The sequence below is a fragment of the Columba livia genome, chromosome 4 (genome assembly GCF_036013475.1).
Source record: "Columba livia isolate bColLiv1 breed racing homer chromosome 4, bColLiv1.pat.W.v2, whole genome shotgun sequence".
Classification (NCBI taxonomy): domain Eukaryota; kingdom Metazoa; phylum Chordata; class Aves; order Columbiformes; family Columbidae; genus Columba; species Columba livia.
The window spans coordinates 4024028-4050233 of NC_088605.1; the positions used below are offsets into that span (position 1 = coordinate 4024028).

General features: G+C 39.2%; 1 long non-coding RNA gene across 1 annotated transcript; it reads left to right on the forward strand.

Moving 5' to 3' along the window:
* Positions 1-12074: 12074 nt before the first annotated feature.
* On the forward strand, positions 12075-25969 carry LOC135579457 (uncharacterized). Its single transcript, XR_010472603.1, has 4 exons — positions 12075-12763; positions 14836-14942; positions 16043-16101; positions 24466-25969. It is a non-coding gene; the product is annotated as an uncharacterized LOC135579457 (long non-coding RNA).
* The last annotated feature ends 237 nt before the right edge of the window (positions 25970-26206 follow it).

Sequence of the window (26206 nt, forward strand, 5' to 3'; positions counted from 1 at the left end):
GTTGTATATGGAATGCAGTAACCATTTCTGCAAACCACAAACAGATACCAGTGGGGTATGGATTGATATAGAGCTATCTTTGAGGAGTCAGACACAATTTCTAAGTCAAGAACATTATTACCTTCATTCTATAACTAGAGACACTAAAGCGCAAAGACATTAAATGTCAGTCAAGGTTTAGGGACAAGTGAAATTAGATGACAAATGCCCCCACACTAAGATCAGGTATTTGTCCCAGCAAGATGCTAATTTCTGGATGCCTTTAAATATAAAATTATATGACAGTTTAATTTGATCACAAAATCTATTAAATTAAATGCTTGTGGGTAAACATTGAGGTTTTTTTGTTGACTTTTCACATAAGATTTTTGTATATATATGTATATATTCAACTTGGATATGTTTTTCCTTATTCCATATATAAAATGCTGGTGAATTATTCAGTGGAATTTTTTGTTCAGGATCAACCATTCTTGGGACTGGGTTTTCCAGATTTCATAAAATGCTTTCGAAGTGAAATGCCTGAAATCGGTCAATGAAGTCCATATTGAAGCAGATAATTTAGCATTAAACTTCAAAAATGTTGGCGTTAGGTACCGTATAAAGCAGATTCCCAGTTTCCAGTTTATAGACATCCTTCAAACTCAGGTTCTCTTTGGTTATCAGTGACTAAGAGTAAAAGCTTTGCTGTAAAATATCTTTAGATTTTCCAATATTATTTATTTCACTTCGAATGCTGTGGAAACTCCAAACGTTTTGTAAGCATTAAACTGAAAACAGTTATAATGATCCACGTGAGAAAAAGTGTATACTATCTTTTTTTCTGAAATAGTTATGGCTATTAATGAATTATTGATTTATTAACTCAGTCAAGAGATATATTAATGGTCATCTGTAGTGTTTATAATTTTGCACTAGGTTTGCATGGCAAGGTTTTGGTAGCTGGGGGCTACAGGGGTGGCTTCTGCGAGAAGCTGCTAGAAGCTTCCCCCATGTCTGATAGAGCCAATGCCAGCCGGCTCCAAGATGGACCCACCACTGGCCAAGGCTGAGACCTCAGTGATGGTGGCAGCACCTCTGGGATAACATAGGTAAGAAGGAGGAAAATAAAAAGTCCAACTGTAGAACTGCAGCCAGAGAGAGGAGTGAAAATATGTGAGAATAAAAACGCTACAGACACCAAGATCAGTGAAGAAGGAGGGGGAAGAGGTAGTCCAGGTGCTGGAGAAGGGGTTCTCCTACAGCCCATGGTGTAGATCACGGTGAGGCCATCTGTCCCTCTGCAGCCCATGGAGGCTCATGGTGGAGCAGATCTCCACCTGCAGTCCATGGAGGCTCATGGTGGAGCAGAGATCCACGTGCAGCCCATGGAGGCTCATGGTGGAGCAGATCTCCACCTGCAGCCCATGGAGGTTCATGCTGGAGCAGATGTCCACCTCTCACCCATGGAGGATCATGGTGGAGCAGATACACACCTGCAGTCTGTGAAGGGCTCTGTTGCCCATGGGAAGGACTCAGGAGAACTGTCTCCTGTGGAGGAACCCCATGCTGAAGTAGGGGAGGAGTATGAGGGAGTCTTTCCCCTGAGAAGGAAGGATGAACTGGTTGATACTATTAATGTGAAGCATGCCCAACTCTCCAGCCTGTCCAGGTCTCTGGATGGCAGCACAGCTTCCAGTGTCAGCCACTCATCCCAGCTTGGTGTCACTTGCTCTTGGGTTTCTTATTCAGCTTTCCGCAGAATATTGAACCAGCCTGAGGGCACCAGTCCTGCTTTTCAAGCCTTCAGTGGCTCATGTGTTTGCAAAAATCCTCTGCACTCCAGGATGAGCATGGTGATTAGAAAATTCTTTTTCCTCCTGGAAATGACACTTGCTCCAAAAGAATGCATAGACATTTGTGCAATGGGCTGAGTTCCAAGAATGGAGTGGAAAAAAAACAGTTTAAGAACGTGAATTCAGTGAACTGAGAAGGTGAATGCAGACTTATTGCTGCTTTCACATTCAGGTGAATTGTACTGAATACCTATTGTGGCTGTGTGCAGCCATAACATACAGTTCAACTGAAAAAAAAGGAAAAAGAAGGCATTCTGTTTGGGCATTTAAAGTACTTTCTTAATGCTAGAGTGGTGGTAATTAAAATAATTACTGTTGTATACAGCCAGGAGTCAATGACATGCACTGCAAAATCAAAATCTCCATTCCAGAGGACTCACATAGTTGATTTGCCAATAGTCCATTGATTTCTCGATGAGTTTTCCACGTGGGAAGTAGATACAGCCATGGAGAATGGCAGAGTTGATATTTGTCCTGCTGCTGAAGAACTTCCCTTGGGAAATCCCAGTCTGAGGTTGGTGTAGATCTCGATTTCTGAATATATTATTTAACCTGCCTCATATGCTCAGGCTGAAGTGGACAGAGAGCAGCTAGACAAGTAATTTACATTCACCCAACACTATACTGGATAAACTAGAAAGGCTTGTACTGGGCCCTATTGATTGCAGGAAGGTCTAAATAACAAACCCTTAAGTCCATGCTCAGGCTTGTTGCAATCAGAGATTTTACTGGTGTGAATCAGACTGCATTGCAGGTCACAGCACAAATTTAATTAAACCCTGATAAAATCGATTTGCACTTCTTGTACTGCTGAAGTCAAGAATAGGAAACTACTGAGCCAGGCACCCAGCTGGAGAAAGTTCTCAAGTAGAAAATTACAACTGCATTTTTAAATGTTCGCCTTATTTCATATGTAGGAGAGGTTAATAGACTGGATTCTCGGCTGCACAGGACAGGTCAGTTCAGCTAACAGTAGTGGGATGGCGTTCACTTATGCCAGCCAAGGGTCAGCCTTCAGTCAAATGGATAAAACCAAAATTTGTGTTTTTTAGGAAATCAGCACTGGCTACAGACTTTATCCACAGCACTGGACATCAGGCTTGTCTGTTATGCAGAAGTTCCATGCAATTCATGATGATGATTCTTTCTCCAGTGGCAACGCGGTCTCCTTTGGGACATACAAGAATTATTTTGCTGACCTAAGGGACCCACCATTTGCATCACAGGAAAAGTCTTGTGAGCACCACTGGGATTTCAGAAGACAACATTAAAGGCCTGTTTCATGTGAAACTAGGAAACATTTCAAAAATCTGGCTCCAAGGCTCTCAGCACAGCTGGGACATAGCTGAGCCACACATTAATAAAAAGCAAGTTCTCCTTGGTTTCTAGAGCAAAGGATGGGCACTTGGGAGATTTCGCTATAATACCAGCTAGCTGGGTGACTGGGGACATTAGAACTCTTGGTCTTGGTCCAATCTGGTTTCAGTAGGAGGCTGACTTAATATCATTGGGCAAAAAGTGTGGATTTTGTCAGCTTCAACGACAGAGAGCACCCTGGTTGCCATTCTGTGATAGGTGAGCACCCTAGGGAGCATCCTTGCTAACTAGTCCATGACTGGAAGCAAGTTGGCCCCAACTTAAGGAAGACAGTGAGTTTCTACATGTGATCTATCCTTTCTGCAATAACCTGGCTGTTCTTATTTTCCCTCTTATTCATTAGCATGCTGTTTGGTTTGCTCTCTTCTGTCCCCTCGCAGACAGAGCATCATCCATTCTTTGCAGAACAAGACTACTTTACATGTGGTTCATGAATCCAGATTCAAAGTGCCTCATCTTCTACCTGCAATGCTGATGAATTACTCAGCACTGTCTCTGACGCAAACAGCCTCTCAATAACAGATACAAATCGATGGATATACATTAAAGCTGTAGTTTCCGAACGGAAGAGGTTTCCATGACGGCTAAAGGGTTTCTGGATGTGCTTATTGCACCCTCTTGTGTTTGTTCACTACAAATGCATGATTTATTCAGCTTCACACTTGTTCCACATTTTAATGATGTACCAGTTGGCATGTCATGCCAGTCTTCCTCCTGAGCCTCACAAATGACTGGAGAAGACGATAAGCCACTTCTTGTGGATGGAGATTATCGGTAACTTTGTAGAAGACGGGTTTGATCAACAACCGGAGAAAATCAGCATAATGTTTTTTTTAATTTTTGTTAGCAGCCATTAAGATAATGGTCCTTGATATAACTGATCCAAGTCACAAAAAATAACCTAGGAATGCATTAGACTACACAAGTAATAAAAGCATTTCTTTAACATCACTATGTAACTTATGCACAAAGAATTAAATTCACAGCCACTTTGCCTGGCACTTAGCAGAAAGGCTTTCTAAGCTTTGATGGATGGCGTGTGGGATCTAAAGAGCTTTTCCAGACTTCCTCACTGCTTCTGTGGTGGGCAGGTTGCCCAGATCCCTCCCTTCCTTTGGTCTGCACTTCTCCTGGGCAAGGAAGAGATCCTGCAAATAATTATGCGTTCCGATACAGTCTGTGTAATTTATTTTTATTGATTTTTTCCTTCTAGCTCCAGGTTCTTGCAGGCTGAGGTTTTCTAGGGCCATCCAACAGACTGACAGCTTTAAAGGACCCAAGCCAAACATACCTTTTTCTTCTCTGTCATATTAAATGAAATTTTAAGCTTGCCTTTTCAAGGTTTCTCAAACGATACTAGATTTATTTTGTTTTCTGCTTTGCCTGCATTCCAAGCTCCAGTCCTATAGAATGGCAGGGAAGACAATTAGTCTGTGTTGATGTTGCTGTGGATGTTGATAGCAGATGGTGAGATTACAGGGGGAACAGAGAACAAGAAAAGGTGTCATACATTTTTAAGGCAGGTTGTTAAAATCCGCAGTTTCTCTCCACTGTTCCAACAGTGATGTTGTAGGGACGAAACCTCTGAGGTCCCATTATAAATGAATAACGTTAGGACCCTATTACAACTGGCCTCATTTTGGAATCTTCAAGTGGGGAAAGCAAGTGAATATGTTGAGAAAACCCTGTCAAAAACTGTCCTTATTTTCATTCTGTGTTTCTTATACAATTTTGGGGATATGCAAATGCTTTCCCACCTCCTCACCCCCATGCTATTGCTCAAAGTACTGTGGGGATGTCAGGACCGAGGTATGAAACTGGAAGTTCAGCAGGAAAGAGCCTTGTGTTTTGTTTATGGAAAACTAGAAAAACTGCTGGTTATGTCAACGTGACCAAAAAAAAAGTAAATCTCAAGGTAGAAATATTATTTTGGACATTGTTGTTAAAGCTTGTCAGCTAAACAAGGTTTTTTTCAGCTGAGAGCTTGGTGCAGAACTGAATTATGTACACATACATATATACATGTACATATTTATAAGTAAAATTTTACACAGCTAAACTCAGATAAAATGAAGATCACATGGCATAGCTATTGCCACTGTTGCTGTGGTAACCAAGCATGACAATGTGTCAGACAAGTTAATTTTAGACAAAATAAACTGTTTCTTAAAATCGTTGGAGAAACAGATGGATTTCGTCTTAAAATGGACTTTTAAGCATTTGCTTTTTGGAAGTATTTGGAGGCAGACCAAATAAATACACATACAGCTCACAATGGCTTCCTCAAATAAAAATGCATTCCATATTCTTAGTGATCATCTTTATGACCCAGGTCTCGCTTGCTGAAGTATTTTCATACACCTTCCTGACCTGATGCGTGGGCCAGTTGAGAAGATGATTTGATTTATTTTTGCTGTATTGGTGCTGGGCTTCTTGGCCATTCTCAGCACCCTCTCTAAGAACTTCAGAGGTCTCAATTTTCCCACATTTTTATTTTTCTCTGTGAAGTGCTTATTTAACTATAAACTGAGTTTTCTCCTTAGAGCCTTCACCTTTGCTGTTAGATTAATATCCTCCAGGCTGCTTCCACCAGATAGACTTAAATTTCAATGAAAAGGTAGTGCGCAGAATGCAAGATAACTCAGTTTTGGATCTGGGTATGATGACTAAAAATTAATCACTGGACAAGAAGATGGTGGTTGCTAAGGCACCAATGGTCATGACCTGATTATATACAGAATAAACAGAAGGCAGTCCTAAGCAATAATATTTTCACTCAGTGCTTCAAAAGGACCATTTCCTAAAGCTGAGGAAAACTATGAGCCAAAGAAAGTGGGAATAAAAAAGAGATAAAAATAAGATTTTTCTTTTAACAACTAGATTCAAAGTCCAAAAAGTCCACCAGGTCAAGATCAAATAAGAAGAAACTATTTACCAAAATAATGCTCTTATCTTAATAAGAAAAGCAGGCATTGAAAAAAACAGAAGCAAAACCTGAAACTATAAGAAATACAAATAAGTGCCAGTTGCTATCAATTATGAGAGGAGACAATAAGAGAAGCTGATGACATGAGGGGAAAAGCCATTGCAGACAGTGTTATGGAAATTTTAATATATATTAAGAGCAAAATAATTCCTATCAGTAGCATAAGCCTTTCCTTAGACAGGGGCACTCATTATGAATCATATTGCAGAATATCAAGAAATGCTCCCTAAACACTTCCATTCTGAAAAATGATAAGATGATATTACATATTTTCTGCGATGACAGCTCGGTTTGTAAGTGTTTTAGTAAACCAAGAAATAAATAACCAAACCCACCAAAACCACCTCTTTTTATGACCAGCCAGTTCAGACAACTTTCAGAAGACTCTGACATAGTTGGCAGAGAAGATGGTTGATGTATTGCTGCGAACGTTAATAAATCTTGTCATTCCACTGAAAGTCCAAAATATGGAAAGACTATATGTGAGATAATATTGTTTAAGGCACAGATAGAGCTGGAGATCTGACAGCTATCACTCTCAAGCAAAATAATGGAAAAGCTTATACGAGATTCACATGGTAAAGACTCTGAATATAATTAATGCCAATCAAAACTGTCTCCGGAAAATAGGCCTTGTCAAACAAACACAATTTCATTCTTTAAGAGATTACTATTTTGGTTGGAAAACAAACTGGTAAATGTAGCAGACTTTCCTAAAGCACTCGTGTTCATATTGCACAACTTTCCAACCACATTACATTCTGCCACCTGACAGGTTTTTTCCTACGAGGAAATCACATCTTTGGGAAACAAATATGAAATCATTGATATAAACACAAATTGCTCTGCTGATTATAGGAGTGAAACATAAGGGACCATGATGTGTGGAGGTCAGAGTACATGGTTTAATTATAAACTGAACTGTGGTCCCTTCTGCACCATTTCTAGCCTCACACACCACAAATAGAGATATTCTCTAACACCCAGCAGGGAACTCCAGAAATTCTGCCTGACTTGTTACAGCAAAGATCCTTCAAAAAAAGAAATCAGATCCCTCTACATAGTGTTAAGCCAGCTGCTACCCTACAGAGTGGTACAAGAGACAGAAAGTGAGATGCTTTTGGGTTGTCATCTCCATTTTTGGATAATCTGAAGCTGAATTGTAATGTCTGAAGAGTATTTCCAAGTATTTCCAAGCAGTTCTGACTAGAGTAACTATGCTCTCAGGACATTTAATAGTGCCTCAATAGTTCTGGTGTGTCCCAAGGGATGTTGTAACGAGACTGAGCATTTCACAAGCAACATTCAGTGTTTTGCAGGATCAAGCCTGTATTTCGCACCAGGAGAAAAGCTAGTCCTACTATTGAAGCCTCCATTCTCTCTCGCTTAATTTCTTCCAATTATTCTTAATTATGCCCCCAGGAGTAGAGCTCTGTGAATAATTGATTTTTTCTTTCTTTTTTTGGTTTTGTTGCCAAACTTGGGGTGGGGAGGGGAATTATTCAAGGTTGATTGGAAATTAAAAACATTTGGTTTTTCTCACTGCAGAAAAGCCCCCTTCCCTGGCATTTTTCAGGTCAAAGAAAGTAGTTATCTTCATTTAAACTAAGGTGTTTTCATTCCTTTTCTTTTTTTTTTTTTTTTTCTCATTGTTATAAGCAATGATGTTTAACTATATGCCACCTTAAAGCATCATTTGAAATGTGAAAAAAGTCACAACATGACATTTAAAAACACTGAACTGAAATGTTTCAAATATAGCAGTTTGGAGCATGGGTTCCAATTTAGATCAGATTCAACCCAAATTAGCGAGAATCTTAATTTCCACTCTCAACATTCTTTTTCTAGTGACTGAACTGTTTTGCCCACTTTCTCTCCCAGATCACCCAATTTTCTGTGAACCTACTTAAACAATCCTGCAGTCGGTATTGATGTGGTGTTCCATTTACAGACGTAGGTAGATTCATGCCCTTTTCCTGAGCTCTCCTTTCACCAACCTCTGCTTAATTAGTTCTTCTGATCTTCTCTCAAAAGTCAGTCCCTTCTTCCTGCAAACCATTCTTCTTCTTGGATTTCCCTCCAATTTATCAATATGTGCCTGAGCAGGAGCTGCAAATAAGTGAGCGCGATGTTAAATTGCAAGCCAGTGTCAATGGCTACCTTTCATAGATAGCTGGGTTTTGCTGTTTTTCCTGCAATTACCATTTTTGGCTCAGGTTTCTTTTGCTTTACCAATCTCCTTGAAACACATTTCAAGCTGGCAAAGGTCTGTTTAGCAATTTTTTTTCCTAGAAAAATTGTAGGTAGCTCATTTGTAGGCATGAGTTGAAAAAGCATGCATCCTGTATATGTTCTACCACCTTTTAACAGTCCATGGTTTCTGAATACTTTACATGACTGTGCACACTAAAATATCTCTTCTTGTCCAACTCATATATTCATCAAATTAATTTGCCTAAGGCAAAAACTTAATACACACACTTGGTACTTCCAGACTTTACTTATGAACATCTGCGTGTGTGGATGCCTGAGGCTGTAATAAAGCCAAACCTGTCTATATGAAATATTGCAAGGAAAAACATTAGAGGGTCACCAAATTAGAAGAAGGAAAGAGCAAGAAAAAAGCTACCACCATTTTCCAGTGCATTCATATGTCAGCTGTCCTCTAATACCCTCCTTCACCCACAATTTCAAAGCAAATTGATTTGGTAAACAGTGAGGGATGGCTAAGGATCGCATGCTGGGGAGAAGCAGGCATGGGAAGAGTTATGAGAAACCTGTGCACATTTTCATAATTCATCTGAGCAGAGCAATATTTACTGTCCCTCAAGGTGATCCAACACTATGTCCTGCTGCCAGGATTTAATCCTTTAAAAAGCACATAAAGGCTGATGATGAAAGCGCTAAACCTGCCAGTATTTTTCTGGCTTTTTCATCAAGAAATGTGTTATCCATGCTCACATTTGTTCAGCTCACACGCTTCACTGATTTATTTTGTATGAACATACCTTAGCTGTGTCCTTAAAAACTCATTAGTGTCTGTTGAATATCCATTTAAATCTGAATTTTATTCATAAATGCAAATTCACGAACATTCTTTATTGTGTGTCATGCATCAGTGTGATTACAAATCCGTCTCCTCTGTTTTGACATAATGTGGATTTAATATTTTGTAATACAACCAGCCCAGATAATGCGTAACTTACCACTCATACAGAGGCAAAAGTTTCTAATTTCTAGATTTGGCCGATACTTACTGAGAAATAAGACATCGTCCAAGTAACAGGAATGAAATAATAATAGCCATTGCTTTGGCCCTGTATAATAGCAGCAGAATGTTTGCTTCCTAATAGGAATCAGGAAATATTCCTTTATTTATGAATAGAGTAGTACACATTGCCTACAAAGAACTCATACCCCAAAGCTTTGCCATTGCTATGTAATATTAAATAAAAAGTAAATGACTAAGAGCCAATTAAGAGTAAGAATAGAATGTCAAGATTTATCTGATGTTTCTGGTCTTCATTTCAACATCCTTCACTGTTACTTCACCTCTTCTGTTCCTCCCATTTTCTAGTTTCATCCCTTGATCCTATAACTTGAATAATTTACCATTGCTAATCTTCACCTCCTTTCCTCAAAAAATAAACAGTGAGCATGAAGAAAAGTCAAAACTACAAACTTTCACTCCACACACCTATTTCAGATCAGAATGAAGTTCCCCAACATGCTATTTATGCAAGTACAAATCTGATAGACACAAATCCCGTCGAATCAGTTTTTCCAGTGTTGCGGTGATACTTTGCAATGAGCTTTAAGTGCCATTGTTATTTCTTTATCTATTAACTGTAACTTGAACCTACCCTGATGACTTTTTAATTTTCAACAACGGGATATGTTGTTCAGAAAGGAATAAGCACAAGCACTGGCTGGTTTCTCCTGTTGAAACTGCTGGTCTGCTTTGTGAATTCTGGATTCAAAGACACTTCTCTTCATGCAGACCTTTTTGATGGCACTGCGCTGAAAAGGAATTGCTTTACCTTCGGCAGACATCCAGCTGTTTTATGCTACAGGGAAAACAGCTGGTGAACTTCACTACTATTTCAGTATTTAAATAATCAATATTCGGTTTTCTGCTTTCATCTTTTTTTTTTGGAAAGAGGGTTTTCTGAAGCTATGTCTTTCCTGCTAGCCTTGTAAAGCAGGTCTCCCTCATCACAATTAAAAAGTGTTCCTTGCTTCATAACCTTTTAGGACTGAAAGGTAAAGGGGCGAATTATACCTATTCAGTGGTCCCCCCATTGAATGAAGCAATCAGCCTCCAAACATAATTCTCTACCATGCCTTGCCAACAATTAAATTGCTGCAGCATCACTGCAATCACAACCTTGTTTACCTTTAATTGCAAGATGGTCCTTGACATGAATACATCCTTTTTTTGGCACCTTTGTCATTTCATTTTTGTCTATGTAGACATGAGGATGGACACTTCCTTTCTTGTTCAAAACCTATTCAGTGAAAAGCAACAAGAAATACTGAATTCACAGCTCAAAATTCATAGATATTCATCTTCCTTACTTCATAATTGTTGGCTCTTTGGCTTTTTTTTTTTTCTTAAAAATACGTAATAATTCTCCTGTTGGCAAAGACTCTTGCTTGCAAGCTGCTACTGATTTGTGCAAACTTATATTTCAATTGATTTCATATAATCTCTAGGTTGTCTACCCTTGGCAGTAGAAGAACAAGTCTTGGGTCCCTTGTGTTCCCCAGCTCCAGGGTAAGTTTTATCAAGTGAGGTGCAGCTCCTAGGTCAACACTGAGTATCACAAAAAACATTGTGCCCAGGCATAAGGCTTCAAAGACCTCCTTGCCTATAGATAACTGAAGGACACTAGTCATAAGTCAGCTAGTTATAAGGCAAAGAGAGGATCATCCATCATGTTTTTTAAGAGAAATAGAAAAGACAGCGGTAATTCTCTATTTAGGCTGGGCTGCTCTCTTTGTATTCTACAAAACTACCCACCTGTGACTGAAAGGCTCCAATTTAAATGGAACTTGTTTCATCAAAAGTTAAGTGTTCCAGGTGTTAGTTATTAAATATTAACATACACATTATTTCTCGAAACACACCTTCTAGACACAAAGTTTGATTTTTTCACTGTTTCTGTGCTGCAGAACACTTAGTTCTCAGTAATATTCAAGGTATATGCTTGGTACTTTCTTCATTCAAATTGTCTACACTGGTTTCGAAAATGTATATGATTTTCTCTAATTATGCTTTTTATCAGATTTTTCTCTCAGAGCTCTTTTCCAAATCCTTTTCAGCTTGTCCCTATGCTTTGCAAATAGCAGACATCTAAACTTGACATACTGTTTCAAGTCTGTGCTCCAGAGAGGGCATAGATGAGTAGAAGAAAGGTGCAAGGTAATTTTTTCAACAGATCTGTTATGCAGCAGTTGAGGGCAATACAAAAAATGGTGGACAAATAGAGAGGGGGAAAAGAAAAAAAGAGGAGGTTTAAATTAATCCTCAGGGAAGGCAATTGAGCCAGATAGCCTTACATGTGATTGTGGCTTCAGCAGGACAGCTGAAGTGTTCCTCTTCTTATTCTCTCTAAAGAATACTTAATTTGCAGATTTACAGTAGATATTTTGTATCTTGAACCTATGGTTATTTGAGAGTAATTAATCACGTCTTGCGAGCTAAGAAAGGAAGAACATGTAATACTGTGGGCTGTTATTCAATAGAGACTTTTCAGGCATTCTTAATTGACTACCATTTCTCACCAATTTACTCATATCAATTTCTGTTAATGGTACACTTGCAGAGTAGATTGCCAAATCAGAGTGAAACAGGACTTGCAACACCCACCAAGTAAGATTTCTGTAACTACTTTCCAACCCACTTCCCCTTATATCATTAGGTTTTTGATGTCTGAATTTATAAGAAAATTAAGGTCAGGAGATAAGTGAACTTGTTGTAAATCTCTAGCAGGCTAAGAAGGATTTAAGAAACCTTTAAGGAAAAGTGCCAGGGAACAAGGGGAAGGACTATAAATAGCACCAGTTAGTCTGAAAAAACATTGATTCCATAGCTCTGAAATTTACTGTTGCACAGATTAAACTGTTTAATTTTGGTTGAGAGTAGAACACAAAAATTTATCCTGGGAACAGTCGTTCTCATGATGAAAAGGTCTGTGCAGGTTTTCGCAAGTGATGGAATAAACTGAGAGAAGAAGGGAGTAGGTATCAAGAAAGATGTTCCAACACAGTGAAGTCTGTTAGACTGCAGAATAGCCTCATAAGGAAACTGATAGAAATCCCATTGCTCAACATATTTAAAATTAGACCAGATACAGCAGTTGTTATGTATCTTTCTCCCTTTGCAATAAAAAAAAAAATGATTCAAAGAAATCACCCTGGTACAGTTATGGACATAAATAACAGTGTTTGCTCATAAACGGCATAAAAGGCTACTACTACATTCTTACTATGTACTGCGGTATGGAGTGTGCTGAATGTGTTGCAGGAGCAAATCTTGAAGAGAGATGGACTCCACACTTTGGTAAGTGTGCTTTCTTTGGATACCTGTGTCCTATGCCTTGTTAGAGTTGTATCTTCTTCTTTTTTTGTTTTTTCTCTTCTTTCTAGGCTTTCATTTTGTTCTAGTGCCTCCTTACCTGTGTCTCTGTCCCCTTTGTATAAATTAACAATGTGTAATAACTCAGTCCTGTAGTCTATTACTTAGCTTTGCACATTCTAAGATTTTGGAAATTATATTACTTCCCCAATATCCTGTCTCTTTTCACTTGTGAGCTTTGTAAACAAAACAAAACAAATCTTTCTGCTTTTGCTCCTATATTTCTCTATTGCTATATATCCCAAAAGATCATGAAACTGTCAAAGCAGATATGTTAAGCCTCTGATTTCTTAAGATACTCACCCATAAGTGATTCAGGAAAGGAGCTAGCTGGTTCTTGCAAGATGTATGTTCTCTATTTTCCATTGTGTAGATCTACAGACACTCAGGAAAATATCAGAACACAAAATTGACTCAATTGATTATGTTTATAGCAATGGCGCTTATGGGAAAAGCGGTAACATGGACCCAGAATGTTAAATTCCAAAAGAGTGAAAGTTTTGAGAGAACGTCTCTGTCTCAACAACCTGATTAGAGTTTCACAAGCAAGTTAGTGATAATGTGATGATGCTTTTCTTTAGTAAGGCTTCATCCAACTAGCTTCTGCTCTGAGATAGACACCTTTATAATTGCTCTTTCTGTGCAAGAAAGATAGAGGGGAGAAATTGCGAGTTGGGTGGATGTGTGAAAATAACACCTTCTGCAGTGGTTCACCTGATAGCGATGGTTTGCCGGGTTTGTGCAAAACATCACACCAGCTCCGTTATGCTTCCTGCCCCTCTGTTTGGTGCATGCTGTGTTACGTAAGTGAAGATGATGCTATGTGGCTTAACTAGAGGTGATAAAACAAAAATTAGGCTTTCAGACTTAACACTACTTTCATCTATTTCATCGTTCAAAAATTGAAAAGTTGAGACCTTTGAGTTAGAAATCTCTAGGGTAAGGCTGCTGTCAAGGTAGAGGAAGCCCTGTAGGTAGTATTAACAGCCTTCCTTCAGCTTCACGCTGGAAAACAATCTTTAACATAGTGATCCGGAAAGGAAACTTTGGAAGCAATTAAGATATGACTATTTAGCTCTGTTAGGAAAGATGACGGACTAAAATCTTCAGTAAGAAATATCTGACACAGAGGTCTGAGTCCAGCAAAAATTGTTCAGGGGGGATGCACGTAGAAGTAAAGCTGTAGGTCCATTGCAAGCCTGCAAGACACAATATATCTCTGGATCAATGGTGTTGATTTATTCTTTGTTTGTTTTAATCATTCTCCTGTGGAAATGTTGGTACTACTGACCTACTACTGAACTACTACTGCAAGAGTAGAGGGAAAATGTTGCATGCAAACAGAGAGTATCGCAACCCTCTCACTGAACTGGCAGTCTAATAATTTATCCAGCTTTCAGGCCAATGATGGCTCAGCTCTGGAGCTTCACTCAGCCCTAAACCCTGCCAGCACTGTGAATTATTCACACCATTGTTCTACCATTGCTGGTGGTGCAGAGAGATTTTGTGAACCCTTCTCTTCCTGTACTCGATCTGGAGCACTTACAGAGAACCTGGGAGAATAAGGTTTAATGTCCTGTCCTACCTTGTATGATCTCCAGCCCAAATCACATAAGCTGGGTGAAAAGAAGAAGAAGGATTTGAAGCATTGGCTTTTGACTTCGGAGATGTATGGGACCACAGGGAGGGAGAAAAACAAAACCACCTGATGCAGCAATTACTCCTATCATGTGAAAAATTAGTATCCTTGCCCTTGCAGTTGTTATTTCAGATTGTACAATTTCAAATTTATTTATAATTAGTCCTTGAAGAGGAGGTTAAGGTCTTCGTCCCTAACCTAAACTCAAACCCTAACCTGCTCTTAGGGAGCATCCTAATGGTTTCACAACACAATTATCTCCCTTTTTCACCTTTTCTGGATGATATACACTCAGATCATATCTATACAATGGAAACTTGCAGTAACATGTATGAGGAGCTGTTCTTTTGCCTTGCAGCATATGACACTGTCCTTGAACACAGGGTTTGAATCCAGCTGATGGGAAGAGACCAGCACTCCGATCTGCTCTGTTTCCCCCAGGTGCTCTGATAACAGAGCTATTTTGTAAGTATATAGTGGAAATAACCTGCTGTACAGTGAAATAGTGGAATAACACTGTCAAGCTCTGCCAAGAGAGGACTTCAGTTCCTACTTTCAGAAGGGTTAATGTTTATCAGCCCTAAATAAGAGGGGTTTCCCTACAAATTAAGAGGGGAAAATTAAGGTAAACTGTTGCCTCCTGCCTTTCCCTCCCTGCAGAGAACCTTGAATATGATGGATTTTGGCTCAGGATGCTGCTTTTTAAGAATCGGTTTCTGAAACACCTTGCTCTGGCATGCATTACACACAGTAAACCACATGGCCATTTCAGAGCCTTGGATGATGCTCTGCCAGGCCAGGTGCTGATCTCCTGCAAGTGCCTCTTGCTCTGTATCTGTGTTATTTGTCTGCAAAAGATGTTCGCAGCAACAGAGAAGCAAATCTTTGCACATTTTTTTTTCCTCTTTTCATCACCAAGAAAACAGACAAAATACTTTCAATTGCTTGTTGTCTTTCATGTTTACATGTTCCGTACTAATTTGTCACTTTAACCTTCAAGTCTTCTAGAGCGTTTAACTGCTTTCGAGTCTTATATAGCAGTGCTGAAAAGGAAGCAATATTTCTGGCTTTCCTTTTCTCTAATGTGTTCGACTACGGCCTATTATACCGCACACTGTGAGAGAAAGCTCAGTTCAATGAAACCTGGATAGCTCAAGGGGGAAAAGTTTCAGCTACCTCAGCTAAATGCCAAAAAGGTTGAGTCAAGGTCCACTGAACTCAACAAGAGTCTTTTTTTTCATTGACTTCAGTGGGCTTTAGATGAAGAATTAAGTCCATTTGCTAGAAGCAATAACAAATTTTCAGCCCCCTTCTGTAATCCTAGCACAGGGGAGGAACAGAGTCCCAGAGCATGTTAATGAGAATAGTATGCACTTGAAAAAGCTGTTTAGATTGGACACTGCTGTCTTCAGACTTCTCATATTTTCTGTAAGACATTTCCTTTCACTTCCATCTACAACTGCAGCGCAGTTGTAATATTTGAGGCATGTTTGCCCATTGCTTCATTTGTTATGTTTCCATTTCAAAAAGAAATTCTGACTGTCTTTTTTTTTTTTTTATTAAAGGTCATAGTCAAGGTTTGAAACTTGGCCTGTAAATTACTGTAAAGTGGTTCTTTGTTAAGGTAAGGATGGAGAAATAACAAGTTTTGTGGTTAGTTTGCCACTTTCCATTAATCTTTGGGCCTTTCACAACATTCTAGAGTCCATAACACAGTAAAATCAGGGATGTAAATGAAATCGAGGACTGTAGGATTTAGGGGGATACAATCAAACTCCCATTCATCTGCTGTCACAAAACTGGACACCCCAAATCCACAGACACTTAGGATTTTATAATCTGAAAATTTTCTAAATATCTAATTCTGTTTGTGTTCATAAGTGCATTGTTTTTTGCTGGAATGGAAGAGAATGGTTGCCAGCACCTATTTCACTGCTAATTTCTATATGAATTGCCAAATTACTTGTCACCATTCTTCTTCTGACATTGCCTGACAGCTTCAGTCATTTACACGAAACACCCAGAAGTGTGTGGTGAGTCCAGATCCGGGAGTTGTTCTTCTTGAGAAGGAAACCAGAGCTCAATCTAACAGGCTTGTGGCATGAATGTGAGATCAAAACACTGGAGAAAAAAAAGGAACTCTACAAATCAACCCAAAGAACCCAAAACTGAGTTGTTACAGCACTTCTTCAGGTTTTATTTTGTTCTCTTCATTAAGTGATTCGAACATTCATGTCTCATGAGAATATTCAAGCAAACCACCAGGCTATAAATTGAAAAACACAGCAGAGTAAGGAAGGATGTGTTTATAATTCTTCTCATTCAACATAGTCTTCATTGAATAAATAGCCCAAAATGATCAGGGTGGAATTTCTAAGAGGTTAAAATCATTTTTTGATGCTGAACTGCCCTGTGGTCCAAAGGAAACTATTTTCACAAAACAATTTGAGATCTGAAAGAAAGTTTATAATGTCATGAGTATTCATTGAAGACTTCAATAGCTCTGTCCAGCATCCATATCTGGTAGCCACAGGATGTGGGGTAATGGTTTTAAACTGAAAGAGGGTAGATTTAAATTAGATTTAAATTCTTTATTGTGAGGGTGGTGAGGCACTGGAACAGGTTGTCCAGAGAAGCGTGGATGCCTCATCCCTGGAAGTGTTCAACACCAGCTTGGAAATGTCTTTGAGCAACCTGCTGTAGTGGAAGGTGTCCCCGCCCATGGCAGAGGGGTTGGATCTAGATGATCTTTAAGGTCCCTTCTAACCCAAACCATTCTATGATTCTAAATGTGACAGCCATAAGATAAGACACTTTTTATGCTGAACTTTAGCAAAAGACAAAAGATTAAGTGAAAGTCAACAACTGTTATGTGGTTCCTTGCTGACAAATGCTTTGTGTACATTGTAATTATGATAATTGTACATAGCAATAGCATCTTTTCTCTGTCCTTATTAGCAAAACAATAAAATGAGAGTGAGCAAGTAAAGAAGGCTTCTGGGGAGTGGGAAAGGATGTGGTGTGCTGATCAGTCTTTGGAGGAAGACTGTGAGCAAACCCCTCTGCTTGAAGGCAGGATGAAACCATTTGGGTGAACTGTAGAGGGAAAGGATGTGGAGGGAAGCCAGGTCTGAGATCAGAAGTAGGAGGGTATTTTGGCGCAGAGGCTAGTGTGAAAAAACTAAAGAAAGCAACATGTCAGCTGATCTCCATTGGTTCACCCTCCACTTCCTAGCCTTCAGTAAGTGATACACTGAGATATAATAACACAAGGAATAAACTTGATAGCTATGTAATTGTCCAAGGTGAAGCAGAGGCTGAATGACAAAGAAGTAATAATAATTCTCATTGCTGTTATAAGAGCAAAACCAATGTAGAATGAAAAAGTACTCATGGGAAAGCATTAAGACTTTTTGATCCAACACACACTTTTCTGTAGAGAAGATTTCATATATTTTGAAGACACAACCAATAATTCCACTGCACTCCCAAAAATGTTTCTTAATTGCAGTTAAAAGAAATATTTGCCCTGCCTCTTTTTCTTTTGGGGGTTAGGGTCTGGCCTGAAGGGCATTATTTTCATCTACACTAAATTTAAAGCTCCTTGACAGAGCCAAAACAGTTAATATGAGCTTAGCATGCATGGGAGTTGTGCCATGTGTGAAGAAAGAAGAGTTTTTCTGGAGAAGATGTCTAACACAGCGAAGCTGCCTTCTGCCTTGGACTGCAACCCAAACATCTGCTGTGCATCTGGCTGCTCAAGAACCATTTAAGTCAAAGCCTAAGCCAAAAGTCTGTCTCCAGGTCTAAAGTATATTGCCAGCATGCTGCCATATTCACTGTTATCTTCAGGGTAAAATGCTGTGTCTAATGCTTTGCAGGGTGAAGGATTATTCAGATACACTTTCCCCAAATTTATAATTCCCTTGCATGCTTAAAGTAGGAAAATCAGCTGATAAGTAATTCCTTCTTGAAAATGAGAAAGCAATAGCTATTACTGCTCTCATGTTTTGCTCTGTGGGTTTCCTCTACAGGGCAGTATTTAACTGCTAATCGTTCTGCCTAATGATAATAGCCACAAAATTAATTTCTTCAGACTGACACTTGCAATTAGGTTTAACTGAAGGTCTGACATGATTAATGAAACCATGGAAAAATGTAGTTCTCTGAGTCCTAAAACACACATACATGATGTTATCAGAGCAAAATGAGTTAAATTCCTAATAGAACACACAAAGACACAAACATCAACACATACGCAATTTCCATTGTGGTCGCATGTGATAAAGAGGATTGGTATACTCCAGGCATTCTGCACAGATATTTGAAAATAAATGGAAATGGTGTTTATGATGCTAGTCACCATGTAGAGAAAAAAAAAATTGCAGAATAATTGACAGAATAATTTAGCATGGGGGTTAATTTGATCAAGTAGCTAATTTTATCCTTGTAAAGCAATGTAATGTTTGTAAGGCGGCTCTGTGTGAGATTATTACAGGAAGGAGTGATAATTTACTTTTATCTCACAAAGCTATGGATCCAATGCAAAGCCTATCAAAGTCTATGTAAATGTTTCTGTTCTATTCAGTACCCTCCCTGTTTGTTCATGAACAAATCTGATTACAAAAGCACAAAAAAAATACTCCCCCTTCCAAAGCTAGATTAGTCATAAGCTGCACTGAGCAGTGTAGTGGAAGAAGTCACCTTAAAAAGCAAAAATCACATGGAAAACATTGCAGTTCAAAGTCTCTCAGTCCAAAAGTAGAAAATGCAACTTGTCTGATTATTGTGCCATGTGAACCTGCCCTCTTCGAACACATGTATTGGGAAAACAGCATCTCAAGTCTGGAGTAACCCATGAGATGAGTGGATCTGACTGTGATATGCTGGCAAATGAGCCCTCCATCACAGCTTAGAATTTAGTCTGTGCAGGTGAACGTAAAAAGTCATTAGCCGTTGACAAATAACTATTAGGTCTACATGAAAATGAGCACAGTGGTCTCAGTGCAACTCCTAAATCATAATCTGCTAATAATGCTTAGAGCTTCTTGGTTTCCAGTCACCTTGTAAACTTTATTATGTGTTTATCTGCATAACACTTCTGTGAGAGTGATGGGCTGTTTGATCGTGCTTTACAGATGGAGAAGATAGCTCATGTAAATAGGTCCCCATAGATCCAGGGATGACTCTGTAAAGGGCTCTTGCATTCAGTCATGCAGCATCTAAGTCTTTGGTAACTTGTGCCTAATTCTTCCTGTACATAAGAGAGAAACACCATCATATTGAACTATGAGTTGTGTATAATGCCAAGTAGAAAATATGTAGGAGGTATATGGGGCATAAAGGCTCCTTAAGTACCATCACAACTATTTCTTTGGGTTTTGTCATCTATAGAGCTATGTGGAGCTCACCAGTGATCACCATGTATATAACCGAGTTTCTTAAAGGAAACTCCCAAGGACTGAAAACTGATTTTTCAGTCAGAGACACGGTGGCCACAACATATGTAGAAACAGTCCATTTGTCTCGGTGACTTTGTTCAGTGCTTGCTCAGCTGTCAGTCTGACATTTTGCATAATTCTAAAATTCATTTAGAATGGGCAACAAGGAATAAAGGAAGATCTCTCGGTCGTGTGCCCAGCGTGCCTTCACTGGCTGACATGAGCCTGCTGAAAATGCATTTTGCGTGTGTCATCCCTCTGCGAGGCGACACCAAAATCAGACTTGACAAATCAGCAAGCTGCCATGTCAAGACAAGGAAGATTCAAGGACAGGCTTACATTTATTTTTTTTTTTCTGCAGCCTTTCAAATTTTCTTCATTTTATTTTATTTCTTTACAGTTTTTCTACCTCATGAGGCAGCACAAAGCACCCTGGAAAGCAGAGTAGTGTCTGGGGTCTTAGTCTAGCAAAGGATTATTTCTGGTCTTGTGGAATTAGCATCTCTCAGCATTATTTTACACACAGATCGTGTATCTGACATCTGATCTGATCAAAGATGGTCATTTTTGTGTCTTTCCTATATTTCATGCTACAGTAGTGTCAACTCCTAATTTGCCTGTAAGCAAATGAGAAGTGAAGGATTCTTCTACATTATTTATTTTACTTTTTCCTTCTTTCAGCTTTATTCCCTTCCTCATTTTTCTCCTCATCCTGAGCTTTGTTAGTCTCTCTTCTGCTTTGTGTTATACCTGTTATTTTGGGTTATGTCCACTGTCTGTGTAATTGCTTCTGAAAGGCTTAAGGTAAACAGAGAAGAGCAGACTGATAAACAATTGCTGCAAGAAAGCCAAGTATAATAAAAGATAGCAGCATGGAGCAATATTTGGGAGTAGAATGTAATTTTAAAGGTCAATAATGCGCCAAGGAAATTTTGCCTGAAGCACAGCTCACAATAATAACAGAGTTGATATCTTTGGATTCTTTGGCTGCTAAATAAGTTTAACAGTCTGCATCTGAGTTTATCTTTCTATCCACCATTGCTTCAGACTCCTTCCTTCCTTCCTTCCTTCCTTCCTTCCTTCCTTCCTTCCTTCCTTCCTTCCTTCCTTCCTTCCTTCCTTCCTTCCTTCCTTCCTTCCTTCCTTCCTTCCTTCCTTCCTTCCTTCCTTCCTTTTCTGTATTTCTCTGGCTTTGGCTTTTTTCCCCTCTCTCTTTTTTTTCCTTTCTCTCTGAATACCAAGTTATCATGGCTTATAATTTCACTTAGAACATCTTGAAACACATCTCCTTAGTATATATTAAAACTATTTTTCTTGTCAGGCCTTCTACAGAAAACACTTGCTCGATCAGTACTTCAACAAATAGAGACAAGGTTTTTAATTTCCAAGTTGTGCTGCCTGTTGGATAAGTATCTGTATTATCGCAGCTCAGTTTTTTAGTATCTCTGTTTCTATGTGATCTGAGAATAAACTACTTGGACTTTCTGTGTTTGTTTCCCTTGCCCATTGTGGCAGTTTCAGCTGAAGTTTTAGACTGAAATTGCCACAGAAAACCCATTGTCTCCCTGGGGTCTTCGATTCCTGCAGAGACACCACCAACAATCTTAAAAGCAAGGAAAAACATGAACTCAAGAGAATACGATGAGTTTTTAAAGTTTCATTACCGTATAATAACTCTAAACTTTTTAAGATAATAAAGCCCCTGACTATAAAGATGCAGTTATGTTTGCCCAGATCTTTCAGCATCACTAAGGATTCCTCAGTTCTTCATTTCTAAGCTGGCATCATGAGGAAACCTCGCTTTTGGAAGGTGGGTGATCATATTCATGTTTTCCAGTTGAGCTATCCCAATTAGGTCTTGGAAATCACTGATTGTTGTTCTGACTTTGGCAAAAAACATCCTGGTATAGTAATATGAATTAAAGGAAATCTACAGTTTGAGCTAAAATTCTTCAAACTCTGTTGGTTTTCCTTTTCACTCAGGGAGCAAAAAGCCCAGTGCAAAGGCAATTGAAGGTAGTCAATAGATTTTAATTTTCATAAACACAAGATCTACATTTGCAGACTCTGCTTGCTGCTTTCTGTTATCTGCTTGCTGTTATCTGTCTGTCTATCTGCATGGACAAATTCCTACATTGGCAGGTGCAAGTGAAAGACAGACCAGAGGAGTTGGGTCTGCCTCTCCCCGTTGTGTGCTCAGGTGCACCGGGGTTTTTGTAGGGTATTCTGTTTGGTCCCACATGAACCCATTTGAGACTTAATCTATGTATCTATAAATGACAGCACAAGTTGCAAAACAGTGAGGAGCTTGAGCAATGACCTATGCAATTTTCTTCACATGTTTATGTGGTGTTCCCCCTGTGTCTTCTGCAAGAATGGCTACACTTGGGACCTCAGGCAGATCCTTGGCAAGTTCTGTGTTTATAGGATCCATGATAAATCATTATGGTTTTTTTCTCCCCAGGTTGTAAAAAAAGATAACAGAAAATGATTGCACTAAGACTTCTTGGCTTTTGCATTTATAGACTCCTGAGCTATAAAAACACATATTTCAGGGGCACAGTCCACAGCCCTATAACAGACTTTATGCCATAGGCTGGGTTTACAACACTAGATTGTAAGTGCTGTAACATACACCATCAAATGCAGCTACATCTGGGGTTGAATATGGGAACTCGTGCTCCCCTGCTAAGTGCTGTATAGGATGGACACAGCATCATTCGCAGTGACACATGCTGCTATTTTGATACATGTGAAACGAGTGCTGTCCATGAGCACATCTGATGCTTTATTATCCCTAAGACAAAATCAGCAGCATCTACAGCTCCACGGGGAGAACTAGACATGGGGCCGAGGGGGAGAGAAGTGTCTTTTTAATCAAGACTTAAGGCAGATTTCCAATCCAATTAAAAAAATCCATCCATAAAATATTAAACTAAACCTCATTATTGTTACAAAGTGTGAACAGGAATACCACAAGTTTCCTTGGGGAGATTTTTGAGACTTTTCCTCACACGGGGCTGGTATGTCTCTGAGCCTTTTCTCCTCAGTCTTCCCCAACATTATTTCTGAAAATAAAGATCAGAAAGAGATTGCGTTTGCAATATAGCTCTTACCACACTTGATACACTAATGCAAAATGCAATTAATACCATCAACTACAACTATTAGTGCTAAAAGAACCATGCCCAGGGGGCAGCCACATATGGATCTCAGCGCCAGTTGATGACTTAAACAAAGAAGGACTATTTTCTGATATTAACTAATTATGTGTTGCTCTAGGTATTTTCTCTCTTTTCTTGCAATGTAACATGTACCACAACAAGGATGTAAGCCTTTCATTTTTTCTGGTCTAGATCTCTAATACTAAAACGCAAGCAGCACTAATAGGTTAATGTTAAACTTCGGCAGTTTGCAATTATCCTCATATTGAAGCCAAATATTTCCTGTTTGTACATCTTAGTGCCTGTTCAACCTCATTTCTTACTTCCATTTTTAGTTCAATAGAATTCAGCAAAAAGTCCTTTGCTTTTATGTGCATTGGTTTTCCAAATAATGTGCACACATGACTGAAAGCACTGAATTATCACTCAATAGCAGATCCCTGACAACCACCAGTGGGATTCTCAGTCCATCTCAGTTGCAAAATAAAACATGCTGGCTTGAACTGCTTTGGGTGGTGGTTTTTCTACATAATTCAGTTTGGTTAAGAATAACCCAGCTATTATTTTGAGTCTGTGAATTAAACAATCAAGCCACGTTGTTCAGGATGACTTTGTGTGATGTAACTTTCTGAAAGAACCATATTGCTTCATTTGTCTAAGATTTCATGGTAGAAAATCCCAGCTGATCAACACAAATAATGTTAGTACCCCATACTTCCCACTCAAGGACACAATTTATATGCATATTTGGTATGTAATGTATGAATTTATGCAATTGTGAGGACCCCAAACATTATTCTTATATATGGGTGATTAAATACGGGGTCTTAGTCTGGAACTAAATATTACAGACAAGGCCTGCAAGGCCGGACCCCAGCTTCACACATTTCCAGTGCAGAAGACACTCTAAAGCAACATGTCTTACATCACTTTAGGTTCACCTTTTCCTTCTTTTAAAACCAGTCCCTTCATCTCAATCAATTATTTCTCATGCTTGTTTCTGGGTGTCATTTGTTCTGGCACCCAGACAACCTGAACTAAGACAGGGCTTTTCATCTTCCTGCATTGCAGTTCTGAATAAGGGAACCTAACAGCTTTAATATTTATTGGCAGTTTAGATTCACCTAAACACAGTCGGGTCACTAAAGAGTATCCAGATACTGCTTTTCCATATATTTTGGAGAGGTTTCTTATCTCTTTCATGTGTTCAGGGTCAGGCTGAATGAAGCGGGTGTTTTGTTATTGGTTCCAAGAGGCCTTTAGTTTGGCTGTCGCTCCCTTGATAAAAGCAATATCACATTTTCAAAATGTAATGACATAAACATGCTTTTATCTCATGGCTTATCATTCTCCTCTCTACCCTGTGTACTTTTTGTGTAATAGGTTCTGCACCAGTGCCCAAACCTGAAGAAAGATAAACAGAGCAGGAATTAAAGCAACACCATGAGCTGCTTCCCACAGCAGCGAGACTCTGAAGGTGATGCAGAATTCACAGCGCTGTGGAGATGACATCAGTCCTTTCACTGGCAAAGAAGAGATTTCTTCCCTTGTCTTTTCATTGCCTTAATCTGGCTCCCATCACCCAGCTCTGCTGCCTGTTTGCCAGAAATCTGCCCAAAGATGCTCGTTGTCATGCTGTGCCATGGACCATTTTACACCTCTGTCCTGGTTTTGTTAAAAACAAGTTTCTCTTTTAGTGAATTTGCCTGTCAGCTAAAGCTTCATATTAGCTGCATTTTCCTGGAAAACCAGATACATGGAATGCGAGCTTATTGAAAATGAATTCATGCACATCTCATGAGAGGGGCAACGAGAAACAGGTGACCAAGAAACCGACCAACAGAGTATAACATCCCATTCACATGAATACTTCATATAAAAGTGGGAGATCATGAGGGCCTCGTCCCTTTTTTCCTTACGGCCGACATTAAGAGAGGACCTTGCTAGGTGTCCCTGCGAACTGAGGCCAGTGACAGACTGAATCCAGCTCCGGTTGGCTGCAGAGTCCAATTCAGGACTTTGGGTGCCAGCTCTGCAGTTGCTGGGACTTTCAAGATTGGTTTTGTATATTTTGTATTATTTCTTCTATTCTTATTAGTAGCATTAGTAAAACATCTTTAATTTTTCCAACTCTCTTCTCTCTGTCCTTCTTTCCCTCGTGATCACCTGTCCTTAGTGGGAAGTGGGTAAAGTGGGGAGCTGAAGGGGGAAGCGGGGGGAGAGCTGGTTAACAATACATCTGCCACAGTTTTATTGTCACCCCGCAATCCCCCTCAGTAACCTCAAAGTCTCTCTTCTCCTTTTCTGACTGACCTTCACTTCGCCCTATCCAACAGAATGAATATTGTAGCATCTACCGGCTGTATTTACAGTGTCACGAAAGATATCTTGCTGAGAGACATATGTTCTCTGGTATGCTTCTGTTTAGGGTAATGGGAATCCATTGTGCAAGAATATATCCCCCTTTTTTATCCTGTGCCCTTGTCTTCCCTTTGTGTCTCGCAGTGTTTTCATTAAGCTGTAATTTAGAAGCTCTCTAAGACAGGAATATATCTGTCTTTGGTCCCATAAAGTACTTTATAACGTGTTATAAAGAGACACAAATTTTGCAAATCAATCTGCTGGCATTTCACCAATACACTGGAGGTAAGTTAACAGTGAGCTCAGAAAATGCAGAGCTCTGTGAAATCTAGCTTGTTTTATTGAGATTTTTTAATATGTCTTAAAGCCAGTGCATTCAGTTCATGCCCATTTGAAAGACTTTCTAGGGCAGAGATGGATAGACTTTGAAAACATATGATTATGTCTTCCTTTCCTATTAATGCCACCAATGACATCGTATTATTCTCAACAGCAACTATGATTAGGCTTATAAATCCCACACTGATCCAGAAAGGGGAAACTAGACCTTAGAAATGCACTGATGTTTCCTTGAGAGGATAAATAAAGAAATAAAGAAGGAATAAAGAAGGAATAAGGCAGCTGGAGAGAAGACAATATAGGAAAGTGTATTTGTGGCCTAAGGAAGAGTATTAGGAAATGCCTAAGACTGCATGGAGATAGTGGTCTACTAGAAAAAGATAAAGGCTAACAGAGTCAATCCAAATTAGGAATTTAATTCAGA